Source organism: Nyctibius grandis, chromosome 4 (assembly GCF_013368605.1).
Source record: "Nyctibius grandis isolate bNycGra1 chromosome 4, bNycGra1.pri, whole genome shotgun sequence".
Lineage (NCBI taxonomy): Eukaryota > Metazoa > Chordata > Aves > Nyctibiiformes > Nyctibiidae > Nyctibius > Nyctibius grandis.
The window spans coordinates 75,722,047-75,743,182 of NC_090661.1; the positions used below are offsets into that span (position 1 = coordinate 75,722,047).

The window sequence follows — 21,136 nt, forward strand, 5'->3', positions numbered from 1 at the left end:
TCTTTAACCTTTCCAATTCAGTTGGATCAATCAACAATAAAGTGAAATTTTCAGAGGAAAATATCTGACTGACAAGATATTTTAACTTTCTTCACTAAGACAAGGATTTTTCTAACCAAGTGTGATTTTCAAAGTAGACAATGATTTCCACAGAGCCATGGTTCAATCTTCATATACAATCTTAATTCTCAAAGTTTAAATGCCTACTCACTTTGTGGGGAGAAGGACCAGGACCTAATATACTAATGTACATTAAAGTTATAAGAGAATATTTCATTATATACCATGCAGACTATCACAAAATAGCCTGTTGCTTGCTGTTAAAAGAACAAAGTTGTGCTCAATGCACATGCAACTTTACAAACTCAAAATTATGTAAACACATTAACTTGCTTTTAGCTCATAACTCGATACAAAGTAAATATCTGCTCAGCTAATACCAAAGTTGAAAACCAAAACACTGAAATACAAGACACCTGCAACTAAGGCTCTGCAAGAAAATTCAGATAATTCCAAAAATCTTTCAAAGTAACTTTTTTAATTCTTGACGTATTTTAAAAAAAATAACGCAACAAGTTTTCCTTTTTATCCAGACCAAGTGGAGGAAAATTAACAAAATACATTTGAAAAGAAGAAGAAAATCCACACCCTAATCTTTGTATACAACACCTTTTTTTTTTTTTTTTTTTTTTTTTTTCCCCAGAAAGAAAATATTGTAGTTCAAAGTTTTCAGTGGAAAGAAAAAAAAAAACCTGGGAATAAACTGACAGCTTCCCTTCAAATGTTTTTGCAGAAAGATCCTGCCATCTTCCCTGATAGCAGCACTTACGAAAAAGGTGCAGGCTATATAACAACTGGCATGTTTTTAATGACTGCAAGTAAACCCTGAACTGAAATGTATCAAATTGAATTTTGGAAGCAACACAAAATGTTTGTAAATGCAAACAGCAACTAGTACATCACTGTTGACATTTCAAGAATGATCAGGCTTTATGTAACAAAAATATCTTCAGGTAGACAAAAGGTAGCCCAGCTACCTTTTAAGGTCAATTTTACACAGGAGCATTAAATGACCATTTAAAGTTTGCTTAGGCAAAAAAATAAACAACAGTAATCAGATGTATTTCTATCCCTTTTAAATAAGCAAAACTGAAGATAATATTACTTGAAAGCACTTGTGATAATTACAAAAGCTAACTAAAACTGTTTGATGAGCAGCAACTCAACTTGATACAGCTTTAGAGAACAGAACACTTATATTTGTCAGCCTGCTCTGAAGAAACAACCTGTGCAAACACCTTTATGAAGGTAGTCCCATTACCTAGACCAAAGTAATCCGAATGTCCCCCAAGGACAAGAGCAAAACTAAGGACACAAGCAGTATCACAAAGCATGTCTTTGAGGTAGTGATGTACTGAATTCTCAGAGCACAGTGTCTGAAGTGCAAGATACTCATCTTCTACCATAATTAACTCAAAAATACCTTGTCGAGGTCAGCATTTTAAAGCTTTAGATTAAATATATTCTTCAGAGGTTTTGTTCTGTTTTATTTTAATCACTTCTCTGTTCAATATTATTCAAGACTAAATCAAGTCCACAGCAGAAACTTTTGCCAATTCAGCAGTGTCAGAGCAGAGCTAAGACTGAGCACATGACATTTTATACTGGCAAAAGTGCCACTGAAGATACGGCTACAGCAGAGCTTAATTTCAGTACTAATGGAAATTATGCGAGTAATTGGACTTCTCTGCTGATACAAATTGTTGACAAACTATGGTCAGGCATTGCAGCAAGCCAGCCTTCCAGAACTGGAGTTACCAACACTTCCAGAGGAGTGATGTGGTGCTCTGCCCATGCAGAGCGATGTGGGGCTGGAGTCAAAAAGCTCCCTTCAAAGCCCCATCTGGTTTATTTATGAACAGGGAGAAGTTGTGATACTTCATTTTCTCCACTTGGACATGATTTCAAGCTTTTCTTAACATTGTTTTGAATTCTGTCTCTGGTCTTTCAAGTTAAGTACAACAGCTGTAGGCACTCCTTATGTTGAAAAGTACACAATAATTTGTAACTTTTTTTTTTTTTAAAACAAATACAGTCTCATTAAAAAGTCCATTTTAAGTTATAGCCTTTTCTGTCTTGGAAATATTTGTGCAAGTCTAACCAGGTTAATGCACATGGAAACACCTGTCTATGCACAGCTGATCTCTGGGTCTGCAAAGATCAGATGTCTTGGCTACAAAGGTCATCCAGTAACATTCAAAAGCTGTGTTGCTAATTGATATCCTAGATATCCCTAGAGCTGTTTGGTATTTTCTGCTGGATATACTCACATACAGGATATGTGAGTTTTCTGAAAGGTTACAAGCCTCCTAGTATTGCATGTTGCACTCGTCATGACACAAACTCTATTACAGCTTCATTAAATATTGAAAAAACAAAATCTAAAAACTTGTTCGAAACAGAACTACAGAAAGAACAAAACAGCAGAAAACACTGTAGGACTATATAGTTTTCTTGATTCTTTTTCTAACAAATAATAAATCCTATTGTCTTATTTGCCCCCTGCCCCTTTTTTTTTTTTTTTTTTGGACTCCTAACCAAATACAGAATTGACTTTTCTGTGGTGAAACTGTTCTTCATAGCTTCAGAAGCCTGCTACATATCCACCATTCTATTGTGAAGTTTTATTTTTTATTTTCTCTTAAAATAATTTATAAAACCTAGGCATTCACAAAATTACTAGTACAGCCCCTTAATTTATTTCTCATCTTTGAACATGAGTAACAGACCCAAACATTTATAGATAAACGAAAAGGGAACTTCTGTTAAGTGTTCAGATGTCCTTGAATTCAGTACATAATGGAAATAACCCATAATCCCCTTAAGGTAATTTTTTTTCTTTTTCTTTTTAATTGCCAAGTGTCCAGGTGTTGCATGCAAAAGCAGCAGGGGCTATTGATTTCTGCTGGACTCTTTCCAACTAAATTGGAACAAAGAATTTCTAGGCACTTTTGCTCTATTTTTCTTGCCTCACTTTATCAGCAAAGCTTTATGCATGATTCCCATACTCCAAAAATGGATATACTATTGCCAAGTCTCAGGTATCACTGTTTAATCAAATGAACAAGAATTCAGTTCACACTTCAAAGGAAGGCTTCAAGATCTTTTATTTAGAATCACAGAGTTGGTTAAAAAAAAAAAATGCAGTCATTTGGGAATATTGAAAAAAATCAGTAGGATGTTTTCAGACGTTATTTTGTTTTGTTTTGTTTTTAAGGTCTAAAGCTTGGTCTAAAGAAGTGTTAGTGACTTTGTATTCTTGTCTCATTAATTAATCTATTTCATCATGTTTATACCTGCACAGGATGGCTCATTATAGCTAATTTATTGAATGATTTTCAAGGCATAAAATGGATACTATAAATACTATCTACTCCTTCAAGGCTACCAGATTCATTGTTTCCAGTACTATGCTCTGATATTAATAAACCTGTAATTGCAAAGGACAAATGCAGGAAAAGAGAGAATACAAGATTTCAAATATCCTGGGAAACAGCAGCATTCGTGGCAGCTGTTTCCACACAGGCTGCAGCAGCAGCAACCATTCCCACCCATCACATATGTCTCGCAGCATTCTGGCTTTAGAAACAGATTTTACTGGATACGTCTCAAATTAAAAAAGTTTTCCATGCTAGTTCTAAATGATACCCACACACTGCATGCACCTCGTTGTAAACATTTTTTCCAAATAGACAGCCTTAGCTGCTATAGAGAGAGTGAAAAAAATGACGTAGGAGAATAAGATATGAAAAGACCCTGCTTAACTTCCCTGAAGTCACTAGTGGAGGGCATCCAAATTTTGTAGCTACATAGTAACATTCACTTATTAACACAGGCATGGCAACTACATAGTGTATTACCAAGGAGGAATATTTAAGTCACCATTTGGTTTAATGCCAGAGCTTACACAGTGAAAGACTTTTTAAAAATACAGCATATTTTGACTACCATTGGGTATTACCAGCTTTATAGATTCAGCACCAACATGCAAATTAGCTTTTCCTTTATCTTGTTATCCATTTATAACTGATGATTTCTCTCAGAACCACTGACTGAGGCACCAAAAAAGTGAGATGCTTATTTTAAATCACTGATCCCATTTTTAAATGCACTACACAAAAGCCAATTACAAACAACTGGACTTCCTCCGACAATGCAACTCTAGTGACAAAAAAAAAAACACCCCAAATTTTTTACAATATATTTTTACATCACTACTGCATTCTATAAAGAAGGTAACATAAAATTTAACTCTCTATATGCTATTAAATGATGTTTTATGTTCAGTGAAGTCAATGGCAAAATATTGACAATGACTCAGTATAACCAGGGCTCCTTGCAGTTCTTATAAGATCACATAGTGCTTCTCTCCTTATATTTTAGAATTATGTGGTAGCCCTACTAGAAAGGGTCTTGCAAAAAAAATGAAAATTACACTCAGGGGCTTTTTACAAGGGCATGTAGTGACAGGACAAGGGGGAATGGTTTTAAACTGAAAGAGGGTAGATTTAGATTAGATATTAGGAAGAAATTCTTTACTGTGAGGGTGGTGAGACACTGGCCCAGGTCGCCCAGAGAAGCTGTGGATGTCCCCTCCCTAGCAGTGTTTAAGGCCAAATTGGATGAGGCTTTGAACAACCTGGTCTAGTGGAAGGTGTCCCTGCCCATGGCAGGGGGTTGGAACTAGATGATCTTTAAGGTCCCTTCCAAATGAAACCATTCTGTGATTCTATATTACTTTGTTTACTCACAATACCCTGAATCTTAAAAAACATACAAACTAAAATTTTTATTCCTGTGCTTTTTAGGAGTAAATGAAAGGTGGGTAAGGGGAAAAGATACCAAGCCCTAGCAAGATATTAAGGAAGAAAGAGTGGAAAACTTAAATATTACTTGCAAGTATTTGTTATGATTTAGCCTCAGCTGATGGTAACTCTTTCTTAAGTTGTCAATATTTGTAAACAATCAAGACATACTCATTTTTAATGCAAAGCAGAGATCTTCCTTTGTCACTGCTAACTGAACTCTAGTTGGCACTAGCCATGGGAGAGTGCTGAGATAATTGAATTTTAAAATTCTAGTAATAAATTACGAGCAAAACCCTAAAGATATCTAGAAATCAAAACTGTGTTTTTTAAAAAAGAGTTAGAGTTCTTGTTCTAAACTTACTTGAACTGTTTGCATGCATTTATCTAAGATTAAAACAAAAACTTAATGAAAATATGAAAAATATTTTATTGCATTTACAGAGACAGTTTCGTATTAACTAGCAATCGAGTTCTGAATGCTGATTATTCAAGCAGCTACCCGTTAGCCATTTTGTGCCAGACGAAATTTTATTTAATCCAATAACACTTTAAAGCTTTGATGGCATCGTGATACAAAGCAAAATTATGCTACAGATACGGGAATACTTGGAGTTTTTCTATCATCCTTCAGATTCAAATGAACAAATGAGTATAATTTAGCAACAAACTGATAAAGCAGCAGATGCATCAAAGCATCGTAATTTACACTAGTTGGCTTCCTAGCCAGATTGTGGAGGTAGCTGAAATTGTTATCAGTGAGAGATGGTCCGAATGTTTTTCTTTTGTATTTAATTCAGAAGATTATATAAGAAAGATCATGTGATATTAACTCAACAAGCACGTTCCTGTGAAATATTTCTCTGTGGGTGCAAACAACCACATCCTTGAACAGACTGCTTTTCTCCCATATCACCAGAATACAGCATCACATCTCCAACTGCATAGAAACAACAGCTCAGCTCTAGAAACATACAAGAAATTAGAGTAATCTCTCCAAAAATCAGCACATACTCCCTGTCAGCGACTCCAAATGTTGTTCACATTTTCCAAATGCTTTATCAGTTTGAAATCACAATACACAAGTACTAATCCGTATCTTGAAAAACATAGTAACGTATTTTCAAGCTACCAGTGCATTACTAGCAAAATATCACGTGGTGTTAGAGAACTGCTTGCTGCAGAACTCTTACATATGAAAGTATGCCTTTGCTTTCACAACTTAAAACAAACCAACCAAGCAACCACTATTTCTAAAAACAATGTACAAAAAAATGCCCACCCTCGTAACTGAAACTCAAAAGCAGAAAAGCAAGTGAAGTTCAGAATGTATTATCAGTTCAGAATGTATTACCTGATCACATCTGTCAGAACTTAAATACTGAACCCTGAATACCAATAAAATTCATCTATACATGTGCAGAATTGCACATCAGAGGCTGTGTTCTCCTGTACAGCTCAAACTGAAAACAGGGAAAGCTGAACAAATGGCAGATGACTCAGGAGAGAGGCACAAAGAGACACAAAAGGCCAAGGTTTTTCAGGAGTTCAACATCTAGGAGCCAAAGAAATAGGAGTGACTAAAACTCTAAAAGGTTTCAGCATTCAATGTGAAGAGCTTTTTTGAAAAGTGAGTCATGACAGTTGTGATGGGCACTAGGTGCAGAGTGCTTTTGCCAATCAGGCATGTATTCAAATGTCCTTTGGTAGAACTTCTCATTAATTGATCTAAAAGAAATTCATAGAGGAATCCAGTGAAAAAGCAGTGTACTCAAGATTGTGCCAAAAGTGGACCACCTCCTCCACCAGGGCTTCTCCCTCCTTTGACTCCTAACAGTCAGTCCCTCCTGTCTCAGTATACTGACATCACTGGAGTCACCAAAAGCCCTTGAGATTGGATGGCACCACTGCGCCAAAAGGGAGCGCCCTTTTGGGGATGTGGAAATAGCTGAAGGAGATAGTCTCCAATAAATGGAGAAACTGAAATACAGTTAAGTCAAGTGACTTTACAGCACAAAAGCAAAACAGTAAATTAAAAAAAAAAAAACACCAGCAAACACACCACCACACCACCAAAGATTTCCAGGGGTGCAATCAAGACTTAGGGGAAAGAAAGAAAAAAAAAAAAAAAAACAAAACACCAACAAAAAAAACCCAGAACAATTCTGCATAGGTTAAAAGATGCTAGAAGAAAGCAAGCATAACACACTACATCTGTGATGTCTGCAACAACTAGCAGTCTGCAATGAAAAAAAAAAAATTCAAACAAAATCTACTGTATCACATCTAGAGTAGAGCGCACCAAGAAATTTGTGATGAAACATTTTTGGTTCAGTTTGGCTACTGAAGAAAATATTAGTTTGGAGCAATGATTAATCATTATTTACCAAGAATAGTAATAAAAATAAAGTTGCCTTAAACAAATCAAAATAATTTTCCTTTATTTTTCATGCTCAGCTTCAAGCGATCTCAGAAGGACTCAAATCTCACTGCTAGGGAGGACTGTTACTTTAACTGGATTTGGCTGGAGTTCCTTGTTAAGAAGTTAAAGTGAAGGGTTTCAGAACTTTGCACTTTCAAATCTGATATATCTAGAAATATAAAGAAAAGGAAATACAAGAGGAAAGAGAAAAGAAGGAAATATAAGAAAAGAAAATACAAGAGAAGTGCAATGACCTAAATAACTAAATATTGCTACAGAAGGAGTATAAAAGTGGTGTTACAATCATTACTACATGTTGTAAAAAACGCAATTAACAGTCTTCCAAATCTTTTTCTGTCTTAGATCACAGCTGTCTTCTCTCTCCTCCTGCCTGTGAAGCACAGTGTGTGAGTTTAGATGCAAGGACCAGGAGAGAGAAAGATAATTACAGAAACCTTGTATCTTGATGCCTATGCTGGTATGTGCAGGTAGTTCCTCCTGCACCCACCTGTGCTACAGCTCATAGGTAACAGCACTGGAATTAATTGTAGCCTAATTCCAGCAGATCCCCTGTGTAGCTCTGTCTTGTTCCACATTGCCTGATTCCCATCACAAGTAACATCAACAATCCAGTTTCTTTATCCTTTATATGTGTCGTCATAACCCAGAAATAAACCTTCAGCAGTTCATTCTACAAACTCCAATCACCAATCCAGATCTATTGGGTTTGCATGGCAAGGTTCTGGTAGTGGGGGGCGCGCTACAGAGGTGGCTTCTGTGACAAGCTGCGAGAAGCTTCCCCTATATGTCAGACAGAGCCGATGCCACCAGCTCCAACATGGACCCACTGCTGGCCAAGGCTGAGCCCATCAGTGACTGTGGTAGCACCTCTGTGATGACATATTTAAGAAGGGGGAAAAAGTTGCTGCACAACAGCAACTGCAGCCGCAAGAGCGGAGAAAGAATATGTGAGAGAAACAGCTCTGCAGGCACCAAGGTCAGTGAAGAAGGAGGAGGAGGAGGTGCTCCAGGTGCTGGAGCAAAGATTCCCCTGGAGCCCGTGGTGAAGACCATGGTGAGGCAGGCTGTGCCCCTGCAGCCCATGGAGGTTAGCAGCTGAGTCCGTGGATGCCCAAAGGAGGCTATGACCCCATGGGAAGCCTGTGCTGGAGCAGGCTTCTGTCAGGATCTGTGGCCCCGTGATTTTCTCCTTTATCAGCATATCAAACATCCCTTTTTCCTCCACACATGGTGAGGGTAGAGGGGAGAATAAAATCTTGGGTACCCTGTTCTGGTGCCCCAGCCTGCTTCACCCTTCCGTCACTCAGGAAAGATGAGATGCACACATAAAAGTCTGCAACAGCTCAAATTCTTAGTTGAAAGATCCTGAACACTTGTCGTCTCAGCTCCTGGACCTTCACTGACCCAACCTTTATTACCCCCTGCACGTTGCCACTCAGCATTTGCTCTGCTGCTATCACCAAATCAAATTATGCCCCCACAGCTAAGAAACCTTCAACTAACTCTAAGGCACATAACTGCCACTAGAGAGTTTTATAGAAGAAAAAAAAAAAAAGAAAAAATTAATGATTTCTGATTTTTCTGCAAACCAAGCTGTTGCCCACGTTTTCCACGAAATGATAAATAAATTGGAAGATATCTCATCAGACATCCTGCACAAAGTACAGTTAACTTTGATTTTAAGATCAGGATGCTGTAGTAAGTTTAGCCCATTTTTTTTAGATCTCCAAGAATAGAGATTCTACGACCCCTTATAGCCACCTGCTGCACTGCATAGTCACTCTCATTTACAATTTTTTTTTGCCTCCTTATATCAGACTCTGAGAATAGATAAGGCAATACTCTGGAGATGATTTAAAAAAAACCCAAACCAAACTGAAAGCTACAGAACTGACAGTTTCATTGATGTACAAAACAGTTCCTTAAGAGTTTCTTAGTAGAAATTAGAAGTTCAATATATGCCAAATAAAGGGTGGAAACTGTTATGTTTTATCACTTTATTTTTTCTGACTTTAATACCCTTAAAGAGTTTTCTAAAATGATGAGAAAATGAGATATAACATGTAAGACTGCAGACATGCCTAAACCACTTCTCAGAAGAGCATTTTATTGCTTAGTGTAAAAGGATGCTATACTGTTATCAACAGTGGGCATAGTGTGAATTCTGCTTTCAAAAATCTGTTAAACTAATACTGATGAATGCTTGAGCAGACATTCACTCATATTAATGACTTTTTGACTGCTCAGGCCTCTCCAATGCTCTTTGTCCTTACATAGTAATCTTATCACAGACAGCAGCTAAGTATGCTGTACTGTTGTGAAGTAACGGAAAATTACAATTTGTTAGCATTGAATAGCGACAGAGCAAACAATATCAACACTGAAGCAATCTTCTATTCCCAAGAATAACTGTCTTGTAAGAAAATTCTTCTGGGAACAAGTATTTTGTGATTTACAGCTCATTAGGACCATCTGCAAATTCCTTAAAGTGTGATAAGAATTCAATTACTCACCTTTGTATTTTAAAGACTTAATAAATTATTCCTTCTAAACATTCACAAAATACAAAGGTTAAAATAGAAAATAAAAGTGCTATGCAAAATAGAAGGAATACACATTACATTATAATACAAAGATATTCATTGCCACGATGCTATTAGTAATGTTCATTGCAAAGCCCAATTTTATGTAGCGATTATTTTTAAACATTTGGAAAATTATACATAACTTATCCAGACATTGCTGAGAAATTACTGATTTTACTAAGAAATTAAAAGTGGCATAACTGTAAATCTGCTCAGACTATTAACTGCAACAAGCAGTTCAGAGCAAACATGTTTTGTTTTTCTCTTCTGAACGTAAGAACACAACTCATCCTTTTTCAAAAACAACTTAGAAAGCTTTCAGCTCCAAAGACCTGGGCATTCCTGAAAGGCCTGGATATTTTTTCCAAAAGTTTGTGTTTTGTGTATGTAAATAAGCAGCATAACACATACACAAGAGTGTAAAAAGGTAAATATTGCTGTTCTATAGATGTAGGGGGCTTTAGCTTCCCCAGCTATTGCTAAAGGAAAGAAACACTAAAATTGATACTGAAGGCCTCATCACTAACAGTAACTGGCAAGTATCCTCACTGAGCACCAACACTTTTTCAATCACAGATCTGTAATAATCTGTATTTGCACATCTTTATATACACTATAGTACAGGAAAGTTCTTCTGGAAAGAAAGTATTGTGTGATTTTATAGATTTTTATAGTAAGGAGAAGCATGGGGAAAACACAGACCCAAGGCTAAGCAGGGCAAGGATGCAGGTCACTAACAAAGCTGACTGGGCCGAGGTTATCCGTACCTTCTTTGCTTCCATCCTTACTGGCACAGCTGGACCCCTAGTCACAGGAACAAGTAGCTGCGACAACACGCGTGGCGACCCAGTGGTCGCAGACAAAAGGCTGGTCTGTGGCCTCGCGCCAGGCCTCAACCCACACAAAGCTACGGGCCTGGAGGGAATCCTCCCCAGGGTGTTAAGGGAAGCGGCTGACATTGTTGCAAGGCCACTGTCTATAATCTTTGAAAAGCCCTGGTGATCAGGGGATGAGCCTGACGACTGGAAGAGGGTACCTGTCATATCCATCTACAAGCAGGGCCCAAAAGAGGGTCCAGGAAAATACAGGCCCATCAGTCTTATTTCAGTCCCTGGGAAAGCAAGGGAGCCAGGCCTTCTGGCAACTATGACAGACCAAAACATGAAGCAGGTGATTGGGAAAAGCCAGCACAATTTTACCAAGGGCAAATCATGCCTAATAACCTGATCTCCTCCTACAACAAAGTAACATGTTCGGTCAACAAGAGGAGAGCAGTGGGTACTGTTTACCTGGACTTATCAAAGTGTTGGACACTGTTCCCCACAGCCTCCTCCTGGACAAACGGGCCAGACACAGACCGAATGGGCGGTCCGCGAGGCGGGCAGGTCGTTGGCTGAAAGGCTGTGCTCCCATGGTTTGATCAGTGGCTCGCTCTCAGGCTGGCAGCCTGTCACAAGTGGGGTCCCCCAGGCATCGACACTAGGCCCCATGCTGCTCAACATCACAAGTGAGCTGGACGGTGGGATTGGAAGCATGACAACACTAAACTGGGTGGTGAGGTGGGCACGTCAGAAGGGAGAGCCATCTTTCAGAGAGACCTGGACAGGCTGGAAGAGTGGGCAAGCCAGAACTGTATCAAGTATAACAAATACAAGTGCAGAGTCCTGCACCTGGGACGACGTAACCCAAGAGCCCAGTACAGGCCAGGATGCATGCAGCTGGGGAGCAGCCTTGCTGAAAGGCACCTGGGGGTCCTGGTGGACAAACCGAAGACAAGTCGATGGCACGCTGCTGCTGCCATGAAGGCAAATCAGATCCTGCACTGCATCCGCAGGGGCATTACTAGCAGCGATATAGATGTGATCATCCCACTCTACCCAGTGCTTGTCAGGCTGCACCTGGAGTACTGTGTCCAGTTCCGGTCCCCACAATTCAAAAAAGATGTGGACAGACTGGAGAGGGTCCAAAGGAGGGCCACAAAGATGATCAAAGGGCTGGAGAACCTGCCCTATGGAGAAAGACTGAATGAGTTGCATCTTTTCTCCCTGGAGAAGAGAAGGCTCAGGGGGAACTTGTCACAGTTTTCCAGTACTTAAAGGGCAGCTACAAAGACGACGGAGGCTCTCTCTTCACAAGGAGCCACATGGAGAAGACAAGCGGCCACAGGTAAATGGAGCAGTGGGAAAGGTTCCATCCTGTTATAAAAAGGAAATTTTTAGTTAAAAAAAAAAAAAAAATATCACCAGAACAACCTCCCCAGAGATGGGGTTAGAGTCCCCATCACTGCAGGTTTTCAAGATACACTGGACAGGCTGCTAGGTAATCTCATCTAGGATACCTTTTCCATGAAAGGTCGGACCAGATGATCTTTTGAGGTCCCTTTCAGTCTGGGCCGTTCTATGCTTCTACAGTTTATAGTTCTTCTGGATCATTTACAATTTCCTTAAAGTTGTACAGAAATCATCCAGTACTGTTTTCAACGTTTAATAAATCACTTCTTACAGTCACTGACACAACTACTGTAGGCTAAAAAATAGATATCTAATGGAATAAAAGGATTATACTAGTTATATAGGGAAACATTTTACATTGTAATGTAAAAATATTAATTATCAAGAAGCTAAGCACAGTTTGTTTGATTGGCAGTGTGATGCTCCTTCTCCAAGGAATTGAAATAGGTCAAATAATGCATTGAAATGAAGGAAATAAATGCAATTTTAACCCTAAGATTGTGCATATTTCCAAGGTATGCAAGCTGAAATTTATTCACTATTGCATTTATCATTTTGACTTCCTTGTGGTAGAGATATGCAAAGCCAGCTATGAAACATTAACATTACTCGCAGCATTTCCTTTCATAAACCCTTATATCCTACATTATATTTTATTTTTTTAATCTCATTTCCTCACTTTGATTCTTTTAATTCAATCTTCCAGAACAGAAAGGGGATAGGCATGAGAAGGTAAAGTGTCTTTGCAACAGTTCCGTCATTCTGTACTGCTCTGTTCCTGTGTACAGCTTACTTCACAAGATTTGTCTTGTTCTCTTTCTCAGGTAAGGAGAACACTTCTTCATCTGTTTCTGATGTAGCATTGTGATAAGTGCACGTGCTGCAGATCCCTTTGATCTTACGCAACAATAAACTGCTCAACTCTATAGGCTAGCATTTTTTATGCAAGTAGTTAGGTAAATTACATACAGCTTTATAATTTAAATCCACAGTGCTTTAACACAGCAAAGTGTCAGTGAACTGTAGTAAGGTAGAGACAGATAATAATGTTCTCATGTGGACTACACAGCTTCAGAAACTACACTTCAATCAACAGAACCTGGGTTAGGTCTGAGCTTGACTAGAGATGTCAGGGGTATCATAACTAACATCACAACATCTATATGATTATTTTGTAATACATCACAGGTTAATATAAACATAGTCTTTTTCTATTTCATCAGTCCTTAGCCTTTGACTCACATTCAAATCAGTTTTAGTTGCATCTCCCTCTGGTCTTGGATTTAACACAAACAAAATTATGAGTTCAATATCTGTGATTCAAATCTAAGTCATTGCCTAATAACTGAGACAGATTTTTCTGCTAAATTCTCTGCAATTGAGACTATTACACTAGTAGAAAAGGAGTTTAAAATAGTTGAAACTTCTTGGCTTGGCTTCTTACTGTTAGAGAATACACAGCCTTAGTGCGATAAGCCAATATACATAGTCTTGCTAACTGTGAACAAAGGAGCAAAGGGAAGAGATGACATAGAGTTTGCAACTATAGGGAAAGATGCTTTTGTAGTGACACAGTATTGTGCACTCTGAAATCTCTCTTGGGACCATGGCCACTACAACCAATATTCAGTCAGGGCTCCTGTTTTTCACTTCAGTTTCCACAAGCCACAGCACTCTGTAAAGTTGAATTTGGAAGCATGCTCTCTACATCCAATGTGCTCTATAGTTCTAATTTTATAAGCTGTCAGCATACTCTCCCTGAGTAAAGTACCACAGGTCTCATATCTTATCGACTCAGTGCTTGATTAGCAAGTTTCATGAGATGTAATTATTAGTTAAAATCTGTGTTTCCCATTGCAGTGCTTTAAATTCATTAATTTTAATGTTATGTTAAAAGTTAATATATATTTTCTTCCTAGAGTGCAGGTGGTTTATAGCACAGCTGAATAGCAGGCAAGAGAAACATGCACACAACTCTTATATGATGCTACTGAGAAGATTATAAAGTAGCAGAAACCCAATTAATAAAAAAAGCTAGCTACCAAAAGGAAGTCTAACTTATTTGCATACCACGTTTAGTAATCTCTACAGCAGCTATATCCTGCCACAATCATCAAGAGAGGAAATTTAATTCAATCTTTCAACAGTGACAACAAGCTAGTAAACTAATAAGTCATCATTGTCACTCTTCTCTGCATCTTTCAAGTTCTACTAGCTCCCTTTGAAACCTAAGCACCAGAAGCACAGAAAGCACTCAAGCCTTAGAGTCTGCATTTATTCAGTGACTTAAAGAAACGCTAACACGCTATCACCTACTTTTCTGATAATTCCTTACTTATTACATACACAGAGATCGTAATATTGTATACACACATACAGGCAAAAAAAAGCATCGACTGCCACAGGGTTTTGATTACCATTAGCTATAGAACTTACATTTCACTTCCAGGCACCCATGGTATAAAGAGCATGGTACCCTGATTTTCTGGTAGCATTGCATCTCACCATCAATTCTAGCTGCCAGAGCATTTTGAGGTTATGGTTATTTCTGGACATCATATCTTTCATCCTTAATCAGTTTTGAGCAACAGAAGTATTATTTCAGGCGAGCATAGTGCTATGCAGTAAATATCTCTCTCGGCTTTTTACAGTATAATCTGTTTGTTGTGGTGTCAGTTACGATTTTTTGGTTTTAGATAACTTCATCAAGCCTTTACAGTGCAGCCTTCAACAAGATACAACTAAGAGCATTCCAGTAACTAACTTCAGTGAAGATTGTGAAGAAAAAATGCCCCTGAGAACTAATACTAACTAGAATTTCAAAGTTTTTAAAAACATTCAGGTTAATTTTCTATTTATTAATGACTAAGTAAATTTTGTAGGTCTTATGTTTTGCCCCCCCCCCCGCCTTTTTGATTTTTTGAAGGAAAAATATTACATATTCTTTTTAAGTAAAGCTTAAAACAACAACTCTAATTTCACATACCTGATAAAGCAGTGTAATTGTGGGAAAGTAAATGAAATACCCAGTGTTTCCCTCCAATGTTATACAAACTGAGAAAACACAAGGTCTGCAGGGTGGGCTTCTAGCAGTATAAATTCCAACGCTACAGAAAACTCAAGCTTCATTCACACTTAAGTTACAATGAAAACAGCATGACAGAACAAAGTGACCACTACTTGCATGTCAAAAAGGGTAAGGTCTATGTTAAAATAGCATCAACAAATTTGCACTGTTGTGATATTTTATGAAATTCACTATTTTCCCCAATTTCCTATTAGGAAAGAGGTATTAAACATCTGTAGCAGCTTCTTGCTCTGAGAAGCATTAAGATGCAGTCTCACCCTTCAGTTCTCTCCACTCTTCAATTAATTAGTTTAGATAATACAGACTGAGCAGAATTGTAGCAAGCATCTTTCAGTAAAACTGTCTTTGCAAGAAACTAGCCTCGAAGAAGAAAATAAAAGCAGTCCTTAGCTTTCCTACACTCCTGAATCAAATACATGTTAACCTAGGCACCTACCAGTGTTAGCTAGCACAGAACATGAGATTTCACATATGGAAGTTGCATCCTTGTTTTATTATTCAGTTTAATTCAGTATATAATTGAAATTGAAATGATATCTCCTACCTTCACCCATGAGAAATTTGGGCAATATCACAAGCACTTTGTGTCTCACTGTACCAGTTTGACAGTTGCAAAGCAGTCAGCTTTCCACTGCTAAACAAAACAGCTTGAGGTTCAACAAATCAGCAGTGCTGGCATCTGATATAGCTAAAGTAACGAGGAGGAGAGTAGTTGTGAGATGGCACTGACAACTTCATTTCCACTTCTGTTCAAATTAAATGTAGGCTGAGGCACAGAAATGGAACATAATTAGACATAAAAAGTAGGACTGCAGGCTCTGGTTGACTGAAGACATTAGTACAGTAAAGAAAAAGCCAATTAAACTAGTAGTTTAACTTACAAACTGCAGCATTAATAATGCTCATAGAACTACAAAACAATAGCAACAGAAGTCCATGCAACACTGAACACCTCCAATGGCAGTCTAATTCCATTTTACAATCTCTCCATTGGGAAATGCATCATATTCACTACTCTAGTGCCACTACATTGGAGAAAAACATATAGAAGCAACAGCTGTGATTACTGAAATACAAGTGTACAATATGAGCAATTAACAGCTGAGTAATAAAAGATAACAGAAAAAATGCACTGTCTTCTTTTGACAGTTTCTAATTCTTCTTTAATGCTAATGTATACAACATATGTAGCCACAATTCAATAACTGTTCTAACTTGTATCATTTCTACATCTTTTAACCTGCTTACCAGAAAAATAAGCACAATATTTCACAGTCATCTATTGCATTAGGTTATTTTTAATGACATTTTATAACTAGTAGGAGATTTATTATCTACTCAGAAGCTGCCCAATAGACAGCTAACATATCATTGCTGCAGCTGTCTCTGAATTTGTCATGTTACAAAGCTGACTCGGATAGCAATTTTGTGCCAGAAGATTTTTGGCGGCAGTAGCAAAAATCCTAGTAATATCCCCTCTGGACAGCATAACTGCTTCTCTTGGAAGTGTGGAAAAGGCCAAGAAAAAAAATAAATCAGCTGATAAATCAAATAAGCTGGTTCCAAAATGCTTTAGTAATCATTGTCAGAAGTTCACAGGAGATGAACCCGAATGCTAATCAATTCCTCTAACAGCACTCCATTTCAAGTTTGTGGAAAGAACTCCAGACATAAATACTTGCTCATTACAGTATTTCTCTCCCTCCTCTTCCAATGAGTAATTAATTTTTGACTTTGTGTCCCCAGCCATGTTGCTTTTTAAGTAATTCTCATGTAATGTTGCCCAGGTCATACACAGAAACACTTAAATATTTGAGGCTTTAAATAACAGGGACAGTGGATTCAAACAGTGGTTCTTTACAGCAATATATCACCTAGCTCATACACGTTCAAGCGTAGCGCTCAGCTGGGAGAGACAGGAGACAAATACCTGCCCTAATCAAGATGCATTTGCTTCTCAGACATTCCCAAGGAAACATGAAGATCATTTCCTTTACAAATCATCTGCCCTACTGTAAATCTTCCCAAGGCAAAGATTGTTTTATTTGTGCAAGTTCTGAACAAGGATTACAGGAATTGGTGTGGAATAAGAGGGTCAGGGAAAGAAGGAAGAAAAAAAAAAAAAAAGTCAGATGCTAATGCATAATTTCTCCATATTTATATGACATAGGGTAGCAGGTTTTAAAAGCAGCATAGAACAGGGCGAAGGAGAAGGAAAGCGAGGAAGAAGCCTAGCAAAAAATGGTGAAAATTCAGGATGCCCAAAGAAAACCTGCTCACACAAACAGATAACAGGTCTCCTCAGGAAAGAAACATTGAGAATTACAAAAAAAAAACAAAACAAAACAAAACATCTAACGTATCTATGTAAGCCTACCTTTTACATAGCAGAGATGTAACTTGGATCACCTCAAGACTGCAGAAGTATAAATAATTAAACAGTGGACTACATTAAGTTTTTAAATAGCAAGTATATATATTTAGGAATCCAATATTTATTTACAGATTTTATCCATTTATATCTATATAGAAATATAATTTCACATATCTGTTGAAGCTTCCACTTATACTCCCTGTTTAAAGCAGATTAAGTGTACCACTGCTTTCTCTCCAATTAGACTTATCTATGAAACCAACCCAACATGAAACCAAAGTTACTAACATCCCTTGTTAAAAGGGAAAAAGTCCCAAACAGTTAAATCTGGTTTGGAAGTACTCATTCAGATTGAAATTACAAGGTGGTTCCTTTTGAATCTGGGATTTTATTGATTTTTTTTCAAAGGACTTATATTGCCTCAGTGTTCAGTTTCTTTTTGCCAACAGTAAGTTTAGACTGAATGCACTCAGAAGCAGCAGACAACGTGTGACGGTTTGGACCTAATTAAAACTTGAGCAAAAGCTTGGAAAATTTGGGGTGAATCAAAGTACACAATCAGCAGCTCTCTGGCACATAGGGAAGTGAAAATCTTTGGCTTCAATAGTGTGCTGGATTGAATTAGCCACTTTTGCATAGGAAAAACTTCATTAGTGCAAAAGTTGTTTAAACAGATCCCATGCCAGCCTCCTTGAACAGCCACTGGCATATATAAGACACACATATATCCACATCTAGGAGAAAGAGTCAGAATTTCTTTCTTCCAAGCTGATCTCATTTTTGCTGCAACAGCCTCTGCAGGGCCCTGGAAGCTGGAGTAAACTAGAACAAGCTAGAACAATTTTCAGATTATCTAGTTTGTATGAGCAATGTGGTTGGCATCTGGTGGCTCTAAAAATAAATATATTTAAAAAAAAAAAAAAATCAATCCTGAGATGATGGAATTAGTGTTTCACATCCCTTTTGGCAGCTTGTATCTCTCCATTCGCCAGCTACTCTATTTTCTTTCTGTTTTCTCCGTTTGAATATGTTTCACGGTTATTCAGTAGATTTATGTATTTTCTTATGCTATGGCCTTAGTACTGTTAAACATACAACATGATAGTTTCTGCTAGCTAGTTCTCTTCCTACTAGATAACAAGGACTTAAAAGACAAAATGATCGCCTTGAGTCTTTATTACCCAGCTTTTCCATTTGTGCATACACTGCATGTAGAGTTTGTTTGAGGTGGCAACTTGATAGCACAGCAAGACACAGAGCACATCAGTATCTGCAAATCCTGTCAATGCAGATGAGCTGTTGGAATTCAGTATCAAACACAAAAGGAGCGGTACGCCCTGCCATGCTCTTAACCACAAGGCTAGTAGACTTATCTATGAGTACACATGAGATGTGGATATTACTGAAAATCTCTGCACATTTTAGTGGTATATCAAAGTTCAAACCAGAAGGAAGTGGCTTTTGAGTACAAAGATCTGAATCACACCTGAACTGACTACTGAAAAATGAAAAATTTACAGAATCACCAAAAGCCAGTATGGAAGAAAATTAGGATTTTCACACATCCTCTTTGGCTGGACAAAGTCTCAGCAGGTATCAGAAAAGCCCACAGATGTGCCTGTCCATGTTGCATACACCATAGCTACCTAGATCAATATCTGAGTATCACTAATATTTGGGATGTTCCAAGAAACATTTTAAAAATCTTTTCATCCATAATTAACTTAACATGGCCAATTAGTGTTGCTAATGATAGCTTCAGAAAATAAATAGATCACTGATGCTGTATTTTTCCACACCAACACAATTGCACATGCATCATAAGGCAGTGGGTCTAAGAAATCTTACTTAGTATAGCACTTTTCAGTTCAGAACGTGCAGTGTCCTTCCGCATGCAGCAATGCAATCTAACTACTTCTGGAGATTTTCCTAGGCTCACGCTTCACCACGGCATTATCAAGCGGATGCAAGATTTCTGAGGAGAGAAAACCACCAGGCAAACAGCTGAAAGCTTGCACATTTATAAAGTTTTGGCTGAAATTCAGCCTTCTAACAGCTGTAGCTATGTTCATGACATTTAGGAAAGATCTGAACTTCAGTCGTACAAAGATTTGCTTTTGTGTGCAAGTTTTTTGCTGCCCTATTTTAGAACTCAGAAAGGACTCATCACATCTCTCTCTCTCTCAGGGCGAAGCTTAATTTTTAATGAATTGTAATTAAGAACTGAAGCACCACCCTCTGTCCAGCCCAGTATGGCTTACAACTCCAGCAACCATCTCTTCACTATTCCCTTTCTTCCCTTTTTCAGCACTGGAGGCATAATGTACATAGGGTAGGACCCTCCCATCTCTTCACAGAATTAAGACAATTGAATAAACTGGGACCAAATCAGGAAGCAATTCAGATTATGGCATTATTTCAAAAGCTGTGTACTTTGAACATTCCTTGAAATGCCAGCAGAAATCTGAAGATAAGTAATTTTATCGGTTTTCATATCTGGGACATATTTTACATAGCGAGAGCTTTCAAGGGTTGAGGGTTTAGTGTTCTGAGCTATCCTAAAAATCAGAGTATAGCAAAATCCAGGACAGAATCCACCCTAAAACCAAGAACAGTTAGAAGTCTCACACTGTAGAAGCTAATATTCTCCGTATTGCTGTGAGCTACCTTTGATATTATTTGTCTAGTGCCAGAGCTATGCAAAGTGCCTCACAAAATGCAGGAAATCAAGATTTACTTCTAGGATATTTGTCTCTCCACTTTTAGGAAAAAAACACAACACCGTGTAGAGGTTCACAAACTGTAGAGGACTACTAAGGTAGTCTTCCCCTCTCGTTATTCAAGTTGTCCTTACAGATGGCCTTTAAGAACAGATTTATAATTAAATAATTACATATGCAGTCATTTCGAACATCTAAGCTTTTAGTACTATATTCACAATTACAACATATCAATGAATAATAAAAAAACAAAACCACAAAACACCATCCTTATTTTTCCCTGCAGACCCACAAAAGAATTTATAATCTTCCCCTTCTCAGTTTTTAATTTCACTGCTTCCATCCTGCTTTCATGTGGGCTTGTTGACAGATACACACACACTTCCCAATTCCATTCCAGACTACAGGTGTCTTATTTTGCAAGCCATACTTCATTGGTTTACATTTGTTATTGAGTCTCCTTCTCATATAATTATGGTATACAGAAATCTCATACATACACAAACAATGTTGCACAGCAGTTTCACTAGAACAGATGCTAGAGGTAATATTATATATTGGTTGCTTGCAGCAGTGCAAAGATTTAGACTGGTGGGTGTTCCTATCTATGTCTGATTGTTTATGGAGCTATGCAGGTGCCATCAGTAATGACTTCTGAAAGTCATTTGCAGGACTTGTGCTCGATAAACTAAAGTTGTAAATCTGATAATCTTATCATTCACTTGTTTTTTAATCAAGTTTCAGTCACATGGGTGTATGCATGCATACAGTTACATACATGCACTCTGGCTTGCTTGCTTGCTTATGAACCCATCAGTTGCTCAGGATAA

General features: G+C 37.8%; 1 protein-coding gene across 1 annotated transcript in view; it reads right to left on the reverse strand.

Annotated features, from left to right (window-relative positions):
• Positions 1–21,136, reverse strand: part of NRG3 (neuregulin 3) — a 430,890-nt gene that overhangs the window by 257,182 nt on the left and 152,572 nt on the right. The window lies entirely within an intron of this gene.